Source organism: Rousettus aegyptiacus, unplaced genomic scaffold (assembly GCF_014176215.1).
Source record: "Rousettus aegyptiacus isolate mRouAeg1 unplaced genomic scaffold, mRouAeg1.p scaffold_m13_p_2, whole genome shotgun sequence".
NCBI lineage: Eukaryota > Metazoa > Chordata > Mammalia > Chiroptera > Pteropodidae > Rousettus > Rousettus aegyptiacus.
This window is the reverse complement of record NW_023416295.1, coordinates 62,350,874-62,364,684: the sequence shown is the minus strand read 5'-3', so window position 1 is coordinate 62,364,684 and position 13,811 is coordinate 62,350,874. Positions and strand designations below refer to the sequence as shown.

General features: G+C 35.4%; 1 long non-coding RNA gene across 1 annotated transcript; it reads right to left on the bottom strand.

Annotated features, from left to right (window-relative positions):
* Positions 1-1,786: 1,786 nt before the first annotated feature.
* On the bottom strand, positions 1,787-10,544 carry LOC118613766. The gene is made up of 2 exons (XR_004955828.1): positions 9,110-10,544; positions 1,787-5,772 (listed from the first exon to the last, which is right to left on the bottom strand). It is a non-coding gene; the product is annotated as an uncharacterized LOC118613766 (long non-coding RNA).
* Positions 10,545-13,811: the final 3,267 nt, after the last annotated feature.

Genomic DNA, 13,811 nt, shown 5'->3' with positions numbered 1-13,811 from the left:
ATAAAACATGCTGGGCTTGGGCTTCACAAGAACAGAAGACAAATAGCAGCTCAGCAGCCCGTGACACCAACATGTTTGTACAGAGAACTCTGAGAACTTCCTTTGTTTTACACCACCTGTGCTTGACCGATCAGTACATGACCAGTACCCCCTTTCCTCTTCTTTCCTTCCACTGCCCCTTGTCCCCATAGCACCAGCTGAAGACCAATTATATTGTGACAAGTCCCTTTTGCTTGCCCCCCTTTGTTTTTGCTGTATAAATATAGCTGCTTTGCAAAATAAAATTTGAGGCTTGATCAGAATACTGTCTTGCCTCCACTCTTTTCTCTCGTCCGTGTTACCCCTCTTTTCTTTAGGTTGGGTTCTCCTCGGTTCTCCCACCAAATAACCGGTCCCGCGGGCGGGACACTGGATGATCAACAGATGGTCCTACAACAGCCCTTGGAGGCCTCACACATCACACAAACCAACTCCTCATTCCCCAGCTGGGTCAGAGAGGTGCTGGGACCTTCAAGGGCAGAGGAGGGGTGTGTGTGTGTGTGTGTGTGTGTGTGTGTGTGTGTGTGTGTGTGTGTGTTGGGAGTGTCCAGGCCCTGAGTCACATGTCTCTAATCTCTTTTATTTCCAGAGGGCCACATGGGCTCAAATTGCAGCCAAGACAGAAGACTCTCCTACAATAAATGCAAGTAACTTTAGACCATTCTGAAAGACTCCAAAAAATGGCTCCAACCTGACTCTTCACACCACTTTGAAGTTTACTGAAAAGCAGAAGGATCTCTAATATCTTCTAACCCAATTCCCCTGTCCTCCACACGATATTTCTGTTTTTGTTTTTGTTTTTTTGGCAATACCTTACATTGGTTCTGTAATTGTCCAATAGGAAATATTTGAGTGACAAGGACTCAGACTAGAATAAGAAAGAAAAGTGAGGAAAAATCAAATTCTGCAGGGTCTGGTAACTTAAACAATAGCATAAACAAAGTCAAAAGAAACCAGTAAAAAAAAAAGTTGCAATGCATAGGAGAATGTGGTTAGTTTCCTAGTATTCAAAAGTACTTATATAGTAATTTGAAAAATGAATCCAATTTTAAAAAGTGAGAAAAGGAAAAAAATAAAGGACTAATAAACAAAAGTTTTTATCTCACACATAAAGAAATGCAAATTCGAACAATAAAATGCCATTTTCACTAATGATTGACTAATGAGCAATCATTTGATAATACCTAGAATATGGGAAAACAGGCACTCTTGTACTTTTCGAAGAGCAATGTAGTTTTACCTATTAAAATTTAAAATGAACATGCCCTTTGAAATTTAATTCGTAGATATATTTTTATGAGTGCACAGAAATATCTTCAGCAATTTTTGTAACAGAGGAATACTTGCAGTAGGGGAAAGTAAACAACTTAAATGCTCATCATTAAGACACTGAAATAATAAATTAAGGCACATCTAACATGGAATAACTGAATGAGGCAGATCTGAATAAGTGAATATAAAAAGTTACGATACAGTAAGTGAAAAACAAGGTGTAGAAATGTGCATATAGTACTAGCTTATTTATGTAAAAAAAATATGCTTGTATATTCGTGGAAATTTCTGCAAGAAGATGTAAACTATTAGCAGTGGTTAGCATGTATTTAAAGTTTAAAATATGCAAAGACAATACTGTATTTCATTTGTGGATATATAAGTATCAAGTAAAAAATATGCATGGAACTGAGACAGAATAACATAGTTTAAGTTTAGGGGGAAAGAGAAATAAAATTGGCAAAGGGCCCATAAAAATCTTTAAACATATTTTAATGTTTTATTTCATTAAGTATACATTTACAACATAAATAAAAAAGACTCGTTTGACTCTAACACCCTTTAACCTTTATAGAATCTCTTAAAATAATCAGTGATACAATGATGACTCATTTTTTTTTTTTAATGTGAAAGCCTGGAGTGAGTAGGGATTAACATTTCCTTAGAGAAATTGGATCTACTTGGTAGAACATTCATGTACTAATCTTTCTTGTTTACCAGATTTTTCTATTAATACAGTCTGAAAGGAACAGTTGTGCTTTCATGGTGTGTTTCTGTTTGTTGTCAAACAGCAGCTGATATTTTATGAAGTTATCAGGCTTTGTAGTGCTGGGAAAACTCCCTTATCTTCCTTACCCCAGCCTTGGAAATCAACTGCCAAAATTACTGGACTTTTGGTAAGTCATGGATCTCCAACAAAATATTGCTGACAAATTGTCTTTGAAACTTGGTCGCGGGGCAGGGGAGGTCTTCATTTTCTGGAGAAGTCAAAATGTTAAGCTGTAGGCTGGGTTCTCAGATCCACACAGCAGAATTCTTCCTTAAATACTCTAAACTCTCTCCTGCTTACAGACCCCATGGACGTCTTCGGGGACTCTGTGCAAGATGATTCAGAATCCACTGCCCAGATTGCTCATTAAGAGCAAAGAGAAGGGCTCGGTGACTTTGCAATAACTGCCCTTTGTCCATCTGATTCAGGAACTCATGACGACAAGAGAGAATGGCATTGAGCACTGAAATGCAATCATTAGTCAAATGTGGTTAGGAGATCAATCTTGCTTTGGATACCAGAGTAAGTGGCTTACTGCTTTGCACTACACAGATTTTACTCACATAGTATTAAAACTGAGTTTTAAATATACACGATGGATTTTTCTTCCAAGCACTGCATCATGGATATGGTGGTGAACATTATCTAGTGAGTGGCTCACATCTAAAAGTCACTTTTTACAAGTCAATTTCCTAACCAGGAACCTGGGTAAAACTCTTTGCTAGACAGCCCAGTTGGCTTGTTCCAGCCTCCCAACTGGAAGCATGCTGGCCACAAATTAGCTGAAGGAAGTTTTATAGAAAGAAAGAAAAAAAAATCCACATTGCATACTGTGCCACCAACAAACCACAGTAACTGTATGTTTCTGTAAGAATGTCAATGATGTGTAGATGGATTCCATTCTGGGACACTCTGCTGCCAGAGGCCTTCCCAGCCTGGTGATCGTTGGGTGTCCTCCACGCTCTACTTTCTCTATGGGTATCTGGAAAGCAAGGGCTTTTTGCATAGATGTCCACCTCACTCCCAGTCCGATGGCCTTACTTATCTATCCAGGACACTCAAGGTGTTGCTGCTGTACCAAATCCTAGCAGGTGAATGAAGACTCGTCCCGTGGACTTGCCCAGAGAGTATGGTTCTTTCCCACAGCTCTCCAAATAAGCCTTTCTTCCTCTGAAGCTTTGCATGATTTTTATTATCTAACAGCTAACATATATGGAGCACTAGTATGCTCCAGACCTGCACTGTCCGGTACAGGCGCCACTAGCCACATGCGGCACTTGAAATGGGTCTAGTTTAAATTGAGATGCGCCGTAACTGTAAAATACAAAACGGATTTTGAAAACCTCGTACAAAAGAAAAAGTAAAATACCTCGTTAAAAATTTAACCCTTCAAATACTTATCGAGGGCCTACTAGGGTTCGGGCACTAAAGCAGGCACTAGATATATGGGGTTTGTGAAATAATTAAGGCCTTTGCCCACATGGAGACAGATAGTAAATAAGACAGCAAAAAGATGAATAATCACAAAACTAGATAAGTACGATAAAGAAACAGCCAGGATGTTGCAATTAATAATAAGGGTCAGAGGGTGAAACCTATTTGTCTAGAGTGGCCAGGGAAGCTCCACCAAGAAGGTGGCATTGGTCCTGAGACCTCAGAGTGGGATGAGCCAGACAGGTAAAGAACAGGAGGAGGGGGACTTCAGGAGGGAAAAGAGTATGGACAGACCTTGAGGGTCCTGGAGCACTGTGAGTGAGGGGGCTTTGGGGTACCATATGAGGTTGCTCACAGAAGCAGGGCAGATAGGTCGGGATAAGGTGCTGGAGTTTTATTCAAGGTGAAATGGGAAGTCAATGAAGAGATTTGAGAAGGGTGGTGACTGATCCATTTTATGCTTAAAATATGTTCTTCTGGCAATTATTAAGAATGGACTGGAAGGGACAAATGCAGATGCAGAGAAACTAGTTAAGAAGCAATGTAGTCATCAGGCTAGAGGTGTTGGCAGCTTGTTCTAAGGTGGTGGCAGCAGAAAGTGGAAAGTGTATTTCACTTGTCCCTAAGTCCTCCAGCTTTCAGGGCTCAAAGGAATACAGAGACAATGAAATGCAAATAAATTAATAACTAGGAAGGTCCCCTTCCTCCCTAATATTTCTGAGGAGCGCCCAAGAGGAAGCTGCATTTTCCTGGAGGTTCCTCTTACCACTTGCTCCTGCTCCCTAATCTAGACTCAGTACTTGATCCCCTATCACAGTCCTGTGGGCTGCCCCAGCGAGCCGTGAACATGACTTCCCCTGATTCCCCAAGGCAGTGCTAACACAAGCCCAAGGAAGGCGTAAAGCTTCCCCAAGACACAGGAAAGGGAAACAAAAACCAGAGTGCCACAGGAAAAGCAATCGTCACTTTATTATCCAATATGCCTGTTGCAAAGCAGCAAACTGGGCTTGTTCCCGCAGCTCTTTTTCTTCTAGTTCCAGGGTCCAAACTCCCTTTCTTAAGTCTCAAGGAGAAAATTTAAAAGTCCTGATACCTCATTACTCCAGTTACCTTTACTACCCACTTTATCTCAACCATTCCCATGCAGATGCACATGGAGCTTTGCCTCTCAGAAGTAGATGGCCCATCAACATCCTTCCCTAAATAAATGGATAATTTTCCTCTGTTGAGGCCCTTTCATGTGGAAGTATCGGAAAACAGATTTTTAAAATCACACTTTCCTCCACACTTGTATGACCTCGTTTAATCCTCATGTGAAGATGTTATTTATTCCCTTTGAGCAAAGATAAAAGAGGTGGCTAAGAGAATACTTTGCCCCAATCATACAACCAGTAAGGAAAGAGTAGAGAGACAATCCAAAACTGAATCCAGCTGAAACACTGGCAGGCCACCATCAGCTTATACTATACTACCTCCCCTGCAAAGACCAGACCCAAGGGCAAGGCCTTATTTCTCACAGCACCATTCTCCCCTCCCTTTTTGGGAATCCACTTTTTACCTAGATGACTAGAGATTTCAGAACAAATTGTGTAGAATCTCTATGTCCAAAATACATTCTAATTTAGCACCATTTTTCCTCCTGAGAATAAGTGGTTTTTCTTTTTTTTTCTCTAAAGGAAAAATTCTATGTGCCTGGGAGCTGGTAAGCCATTTAAATTTAGTCTATTTAACTTAAAAAAAAAAAATCAAGTTTCCTATGGAGATCCCAAGTGAAATTATGCCAGATGGCAATTCCTTATATTCTCCTAAGTGAGCTTAAAGAAGAGAATGGTCAGAGTTCAGAATACTTCTTTTAATTAAGCAGAGCTATACTCACATCTTAATAGGAAATAGAAAGCAAAAATACTAGCAAAGGCTGTGGTAGTATTGATTGTAGTAGTAACAGGAGGACGAGGAGGAGGTGGAGGAGGAGTAGTCAACATTTATTATTACTTTGTAGCATGCACAGGGCCAATCTCTTTATATGGGTTGACTCATTTAATCTTCACATCAACTCTATTAAGCTGATGCTATTATTATCCCCATTTTATTGCTGAAGGAATTGAGCCTCAGAGAAACGATCAAACTTGCCCAAGATTACAGAGTCTGTACTTTCTATTTTAAAAATATGTGGACTTCTGAAGCCTTTTAGTAAGATGAGCTGGACAGAAACCTCTGTGAAAGTCAGTCCCCAAAGCCTCTTCCAGATAACAGGGCATCTAGAAAACACAAGCATCACTGGATGTTATTAAGGGTTGGTACATGAAGCAGATGCCTGTCACACATACTAATAAATTAAGGTGAAAATCAAGTTGTATTTGGGTTGCACCATTTAATCACTGAGCTTTATTCATCACAATTGAATGAATCTGATTCATTCATTTACTCGTTTATGCATTCATTGATTGGCTGGCAGATGTCAAGTATTGCAAGGCACTGAGGATACAAAGATTAATTAGAGTCCTCTGTCTTCAAGTGGCTCAGAGCCTACCATGGGACAATTGGCTTTAAAGGGTGGGTCTTTTCCCGCCTCCTCTCTGCCCTCTCAAGCCTGGTACCTCCAAGGCTAAGGTAATAGAAGGGGTTCTTTTGTCCTGTGACAGAGACAGACATTCTCAGCATAAAAAAAGGATTTGTGTCAGTAGATGTGTAACTTTCCCAGTTTGTTTTTCAGATTTTCTGTTCTCAGGTCAAACTCATGTGGTAGCTTTCTCTTCCTCCTTTTCTAATTTTAGGATCAGAAGCTCCCATTTTCCCTTATCTAACAGGAGAGCTATGGGGAACAGAAAATAACTGGCAACTGATGGCTGAGGCTGAGACACAAGTAAAGCTGGGTAGTTGGGGGGTGAAGTGGCTGTGATGATGTAGAAGGGAGGGACCATGCAGGAGGGCAGATAGGACTTGAGGGAAAGTGCAGCCTATGCTAGGTAATGGGGGTGGCTGGGTAGCTGGTCTCAGAGAAAGATTCTTCACCTATAAATGTTGTTTTCGGCAAGATAACATTGTCCACATCTGGTTGAATTTGTGTTGCTTATTTGAATGGTATTGAATTTGTAGTTTTTAAATTTTGATTTGTAAATGTATTCTGGTTTAAATATATAAGTAATAAACATGATTTATAAAAAATACACTTAATTTTATACGTGTGCTGTTGTGTGGAATTTTAAAAAAATGCTGATGTTCATAGAATCATTTAATGTTTCTATTTCAAAATTTAAGGCATAATTTATATACAGTAAAATTAACTCTTTAGTGTACAGTCCTATGAATTTTAACAAATGTGTATAGTTATATAGCCATCACTACAATCAAAATATAAAATGGTCTGTAATTCCAAGTGTCCCCCATTCCACTTTGTGGCTAACCCGCCTACCACCCCTAGTTAGCTCCTGGAAACCACTGATATGTTTTCTGTCCCTATATATGTGCTTTTGCAAGAACGTCATATTAATGGAATTGAACATTCTGTAGCCTTAAAAAAAAAAACCACTTTGGTTGAGGTATAATTGACATATAATAAATACATTGTACAAATTTAAGGATACAATTTGTTAAGTTTTGGCATACATATATATTCACGAAACCATCATCATTATAAAAGAAAAAATGAGTATATCTATCATCCCAAAATGTTTCCTCATAATACTTTGTAATCCTACCTCCTATGCCTCCCCTCCCCTATCCCAAAGCAACCACTGATCTGCTGTCACTCTAGATTACTTTGCATTTTCTAGAATTCTACATAAATGGAATCATGCAGTATGCAATCTTCTTTATCTGACTTATAGTCGGCATTATTCTGAGATCCATGCATATTGTTGTGTGTGTGAATAGTTCATTCCTTTTTATTGCTGAGTAGTATTCCATTGTTTAGTAGTATTCCATTCCAAGTAGTATTCCTAGGTTTAGTCAGTTTTTTAAAAGAGAATTCCTTATGGTTTTAATCTGCATTTTTTTAATGACCAGTGCTGATGAGCATCTTTTCATGTGATTATTTGTCATCTATCTATCTACTTTGGTGAAATGTCTGTTTAGACCTTTTGCCCATTTTTTAATCCAGTTGTTTATTTCCTTGTTGTTGGGTTTTGAACTCTTCAAACTTATAAACACCTTCAAGGAATCGCCAACTTATTTTGTTGTAAAACTGTTAAGAAGAATATAAAAATAAAAGTATTGGTTTATAGGTAAATAGATAAGTCTGTAGAAAGTTAGCCTGCCAAATTCAGCAGCATATGATCCTTTATGGGATTTTGGTTCTTGTACACTGAAAGATTCAATAGGCTTATTTATGTGGTTCCAGTAATTGAAGGAAGAAAAAATAAAGGTCTGGACAACTAGAAAATCTCTAAATACATGTCAAAGTTCAACTCAGAGCTGTTCGTATCCACTTACTTTTCAAACAATACATTAGAATTAATTTTAACACCATTAATGTTGACTAGACAGGGAATGTAAAAAATGTGAATATGGAACATTGTTAATTTAAATATGTAATTATTATCAAACATCTGCTTGAAATAATGTTGCTGTTCTGCTAAAACTGTCTTTTAAAAATATTTGGTATATCAGTTTTGTAAAAATGTAACTGATTAGTATTAAATAATTTGAGCAGTAATTTTGAAACAGACTTAAAGAAGAAACAGTTTTGACTTCAAACCAGGAGAACCTTCCAAAAAATTTTTTTTTAGGTTTGAAAGAAGGAAAGAAACATAGATACTGGTCGTAAAGGTGAAAGGGAGAGAGGAAGGGGAAAAAGGAGAGGCCATTCTGCTTTAGGAGGTTGTTACTTTGCAGGGCCAAGAAATCAATGGTACTGACATTTGGGGAATTGAGAAGGAAGCAAGAGGTGGGTAGGGAAGATAAATTCTTTCTGACATACACATCACATTTCAGTCATCATCTAAACAATGACTTAGGCAACATGATTCTGTACAGGACATAAGCCTAAAAAAAAAAGACCAAAGGTCAGGGATGGAGGAAGTTTGGTAAAATTCCAAATGACTTGGAGTAGCAGAGTGATGGTGTCTCTTGAGTAATGCCAATACAAGGGAAAAAGAGAAGTCAATAGAGGCATGAATATGAAAAAATATATCCCAATAAAAACCAAACTTACAACTGATAACTAATAAACGGGAGAGATGCTCTGGCATGGATTTACTTCTTATAGCTCTTTGGGCCATGCCAAGAGTACACAGGTCAGAATATTATGCCTGAAAGCAGAAATACTTGCATCCGTTATGTTTCTAACACTGCACAATCTATTTGTCCATACATCTTTCCCACCAGATTAAGCATGTGGGAACATACATGGCTTCATTCTCTACATCCCTGATCTTTTAGCAGTTTCTGAGCACTGGTAGGTACTCGGGTATGCTGAATTTTATTTTGCTGTTGTACATAGGAAGCCAAAGGACTTTTTGGGACACTAGAAAAGGAGAGTGCGGAGATATGTACAGCATCAAAAAATCATTTGTAGATAAAATGTTGTCCTAAGAAAACTAAATATAAACTTAATGGATTCTTGGCCAGCTTATTGGTCCATTGAATGCTACTCACTTTATTTGTGTTTCCTTTGAGCCAAGGAAGGTGGGACTCCTGACTCTGCTTTCATGCCACTGGGATTCATGTACATACATGCTTGTCAGACTGACACTGTGAGGGAACAGATAACTAATAAATACCTCTGAAACACATTTCTTAAATGTTTTAAATAAAATTAGCAATGTAGGTACAAATTCCAGATATACATATATCTCTCTCTATATATATTTTTCCCCTGCGGTCTCCCTTCAAAGAACTTTTTCAAAATGCAAAATTCTTAATTAAGTCACCTTTTCATGAATTTTTAATGAACTAAACAAGCTGGTATGAATGTACTTTGAAGAAACAAAAATATCAAAAAAAAAAAAAAAAAAAAAAGCATAAGGTTTCCTTTGACTTTAATGAGTAGACTTCCAGCTCATTTCTTTTAAAATATAGCCCCTGAATTGCAAATTACTTCATGGTCTTTTTTTAAGTGAGTTCTCTTCTTAGACTGACAGAGCCAGCTGCAGCAGTGTACTTACTGTCTATGGAAATGATATCATCAGCACTCTGTCCTTGAATAAGACCACAATCATTACATTTGGCTCCTTTTCACATAGCAGGAACTGAATATATGCTCGTTGACAGCAACTGTATTCAGAAAGTTATCACTTTTATACTCTATCAGCTAGCAACTTAAATCAAAAGAAAGTTTAGCATGAATTACTTGAATCCCATTTTAGAGTAAAAGTTGTTTCAATCTTAATACGTTATTAATGTTTAGAGTGTTAGCTTGTTTTCTAATATTCAAACAGCATGTTAACTATAATGTTGATATTCAGTTGAACTAGAAGGTAAATTATTTGCTTATATTCATTATTTGATATAGTTATACTTCTCTATTTCAATTTATTATCAAAATTTTGACTAACATACTGTTTAATTATAACTATGCTGATACTATAACAATTTAATAATTAAATTAAATAACAAAAATTTAATAGTTAAAAGTAAATCATTTTGATACCTAGCATAAAAGTTAGACTTTGCAGTCCCGTAATCCCATTCCCTAGAGAAAGCCACCATTAACCATTTAGCATAATTCCCTTTCATTCATATATCAACTTTGCTTTTTCATGGATGGGCTCATACTCATTTTAAGGGGTAGCAAATTATTTTGTCTTAATAAAATGACTTTGTTATTTAATCAAATAATATAAAAATATTTTACAGCCATATTCACCATAAAAATGTATAAATTTATGTTATGTCTTTTATTAAAGTAACATTCTCATCTGGCAAATATATGAAACTATAAATAATTTTAATTTGGTTCTTATTCATTAAATATAAAAACAAGCAGATGACTTGACAATATGAAAAGATTTTACATTTTCTTTAAAAAATGACTATCACTCTAAAATATCAGTTAATTAAGTCTTATTAAAATAAAGGTGAAATGTTAACACCATTTATATGTGCAATAAGATCATTAAACATTTAAAATTTATCATTTTATCTAGGTAAATTAATCTTTTCCATTTTTTGTCAATTATTTTCTCACTTTTAAAAAGTGAACACACATTAAATTTAAAAATCAATGTAAAATTTTAATTAAATTTTAATTAAACTGCCATTGTATTTATTCATCCAGTAATATTTTTAGAGCTTCCAGAAAATACTCAAAAATAAAACATTAATTTTATGTTTTTGTTTTACATACAGGTTCCACAGAGTATCACTTATGAAAAAAGGGGTCAACTGCTAAAAAGATTTGGAAAAATGAAGAAGTTGAGATATTAAAGCATTGAAAATGTGAACAGAGCCTTGCATACACTAACGGCAGACCTAAGTTTATAATCTAAGCAGTCTCCTAGTGCAGTGCTGGTTGACAGTACCATCTTGGTTATACAAAGCCTTCCTGAATCCCTCACTGGAAATAATACCTCTGTTTTCTAACTCTCACTGCATTTTGTTTTTATCTTCTAAAAATAATCTGAATGGAGATTATCAGGGGTAAAGAATCCTTCAAAAGTGGCAAAACGTCAAGTAATAAACTAAAAGAGTAGACAATCTCTAGATTCACAATGATTGGTGGGAATTCTATCAAAATCATTAAACTTACACCGAGGTTGCAATGGTTTGCATCAGTGAATTAATTTTTTCTAATCAACTAGCTCTCTTCATAATGCCCCCAAATGCAGTGTTAGAAAAAGAAACAATAACAACAAAAAACAGAGCATCTTATTTATTTATAAATTAGAAACATTTTTGTATTCTTTCCCAACCTCATTAAGGTTCTTTGAAAACAAATAAAATGCTCTAATACTATTATCTAATTATCAATGGAATGTGCTCAATGTAGGATATTTGAAATATACAGAAACAGGAAGAATCAGAAAAATATCCGCATAATGCTCCTGCTTTACAACAATCTGTAATATTTGTTATGATATATTTTATTCCTATTTTTTGTTTTGCCAAGGAGAGTTGAGATCATAATAGATGTAAAAGTTTATATCCTTCCCCACCTTTCACAATTATCAATCATTTCCCTGTTACCAAATCTCCTTGTAAAAAAAAATTTAATGGTAGCATGTTTCATCTTATAATTTAACAAATTCCTTAATATTGATGATGGACATTGGATATATTTTTTAAATGAATTAACACAGACTTTCAAAATTTTTACTGTGAAACTATACTAAATATACAGCTTAAGTAGGGTCCTGCAAAAAAAGGCAAACTCTAATAAACACTTAAAATGTAGGTTGAAAAGCCACATCAAGTCCTCTTTATTATCCTATCACACTAACTGGAAATAATTTATTGAGGGAGGAATAAATAGAAAGTCATTATCATTAACTCAAGGTACAAATAAAAATATCCTACAACCATTAGTTATTTTTCATCTTCTCCATCACAAAAAATTTGAACAAGAGGCACAAACCATAAAAAAAGCCTAATATATCCAACTAAAATTTAAAATTCTGATGAGACCAACTGAAGAGACCATAAAAAGGTAAAAATTTTAATGACACATGGAAGAGGAATATTCTTAAAAAGAACTCTAACAAAGCCAGTAGCAAAATGTACAATAGGGGTAGAAAATTTATACAATAGAAATAACCAAAAATCTATAAAGATGTTCAAACTAGTAAAGAACTGACCAGGATGTGGCTAATCTTTTGAGAAGACAATGGACAACATGTCAATAATTTCTTTTAAAAATCCATTTACTTTGTCACAGTAATTCAACTGGTAAACTGAATGAAAAATAAATTCAAGTACTAATGCATAGTATTGTTTTTAATGGTGAAAAATAAAGAACAACTTAATGTACAGAATCAACGGAAGATGAGTTCAATCAATTATGATAGTCCAAAAAGCAAATATGATACATCCATTAAAATAATATTTTACATGTAAAAGAGGTTTATAATTACAGGGCATTTTAGAATTCTACATTCAAAACATTTACTCAAATATATCCATTCCAAAGTGTTGGTACTGGTTTACTTAGAATGGTAGGACAATGAACAATCTTAATTTTCTTTTTGCTTATTAAGTCTCTTTTCTGGTTTTCAAAGAATCATGTATTTCTTATGTAATTTTTTACATCAATAAAAACTTGTATATGCTAGAAAGATAATTATAAAATTTAAAGGGCAAACTGGGAAATCTGCAAAAACATGACTAAGGGCTAAATACTTACTATTTAAGGAAATTAATTCATTCATAAGAAAAACACTAGGATTTGATAAATAAGTGAACGAAGTAAAAGAAAAATAAAGAGGAAAATGAAACATAGAAAAATAGTCTCAATCAAATAAGTATAAGATAAGACAACGTGCTTATCTTTTCATTAAAGTGGAAAGGCTTCCTTTAAAAAAAAAAAAACAATATAAATGAAATATGGTATAGGCATTCTCAAATCCCATCAGACCATTTAATCCAGTAGTTCTACTTTTGGGATTCTAGTCAAAGGAATACTCCTAACTATGAAAAAATCTTTCAGTGAAAGATATCCATCACAATCCCCCTTGACTTATGATGGAATTACGTCCTGATAAACCCAACGTAAATCAAAAATATCATAAGTCAAAAATACACTTAAAACACCTAACCTACCCAAAACCATAGGTTAGCCTATCCAATTTCTACTGAATGCATATTGCTTTTGCACCATCATAAAGCTGAAAAATTTTAAGTTGAACCATTGTAAGTTCAGGACTGTCTGTACAAAAAAAAAATGGAAATACAGTAGAATATTATTTGGGGATCTAACTGCTAGAAGCATCCAAACATATGAACTACTTCAACAAGATTTCAAGCACTTTGATAGAGAACGATTTGCTGAAACGTAAGGCATGTAATAACTGGTCCCTCAGGCAGCCAAACTCATGGAATCTCAAAAGGCTGGTACTAGTCTTAACACATTTGAAAAGATTACGAGAGGCTATTTTATGTTGTAAAAATATCATTCTTTTCAAGGGACAAAGGTTATTTACTAGCAAAAGGAGGATATTCTGGATGTAAAGACCAAAAAAAAAAAAAAGGGGGCATAAAAGATCAAGAAAAAGATGACACAGATCTTGCCCCAAAAGAGCTATTGTACCATTTACTATTTCAGGGTCTGCGGATGCTTACAACTCGTACCTTCCTGACATTCCAAGATGCAGGTCCATACAGATTTCAAAGAAGTAAAATTTGTATATATTTATTAGTTCTGCAT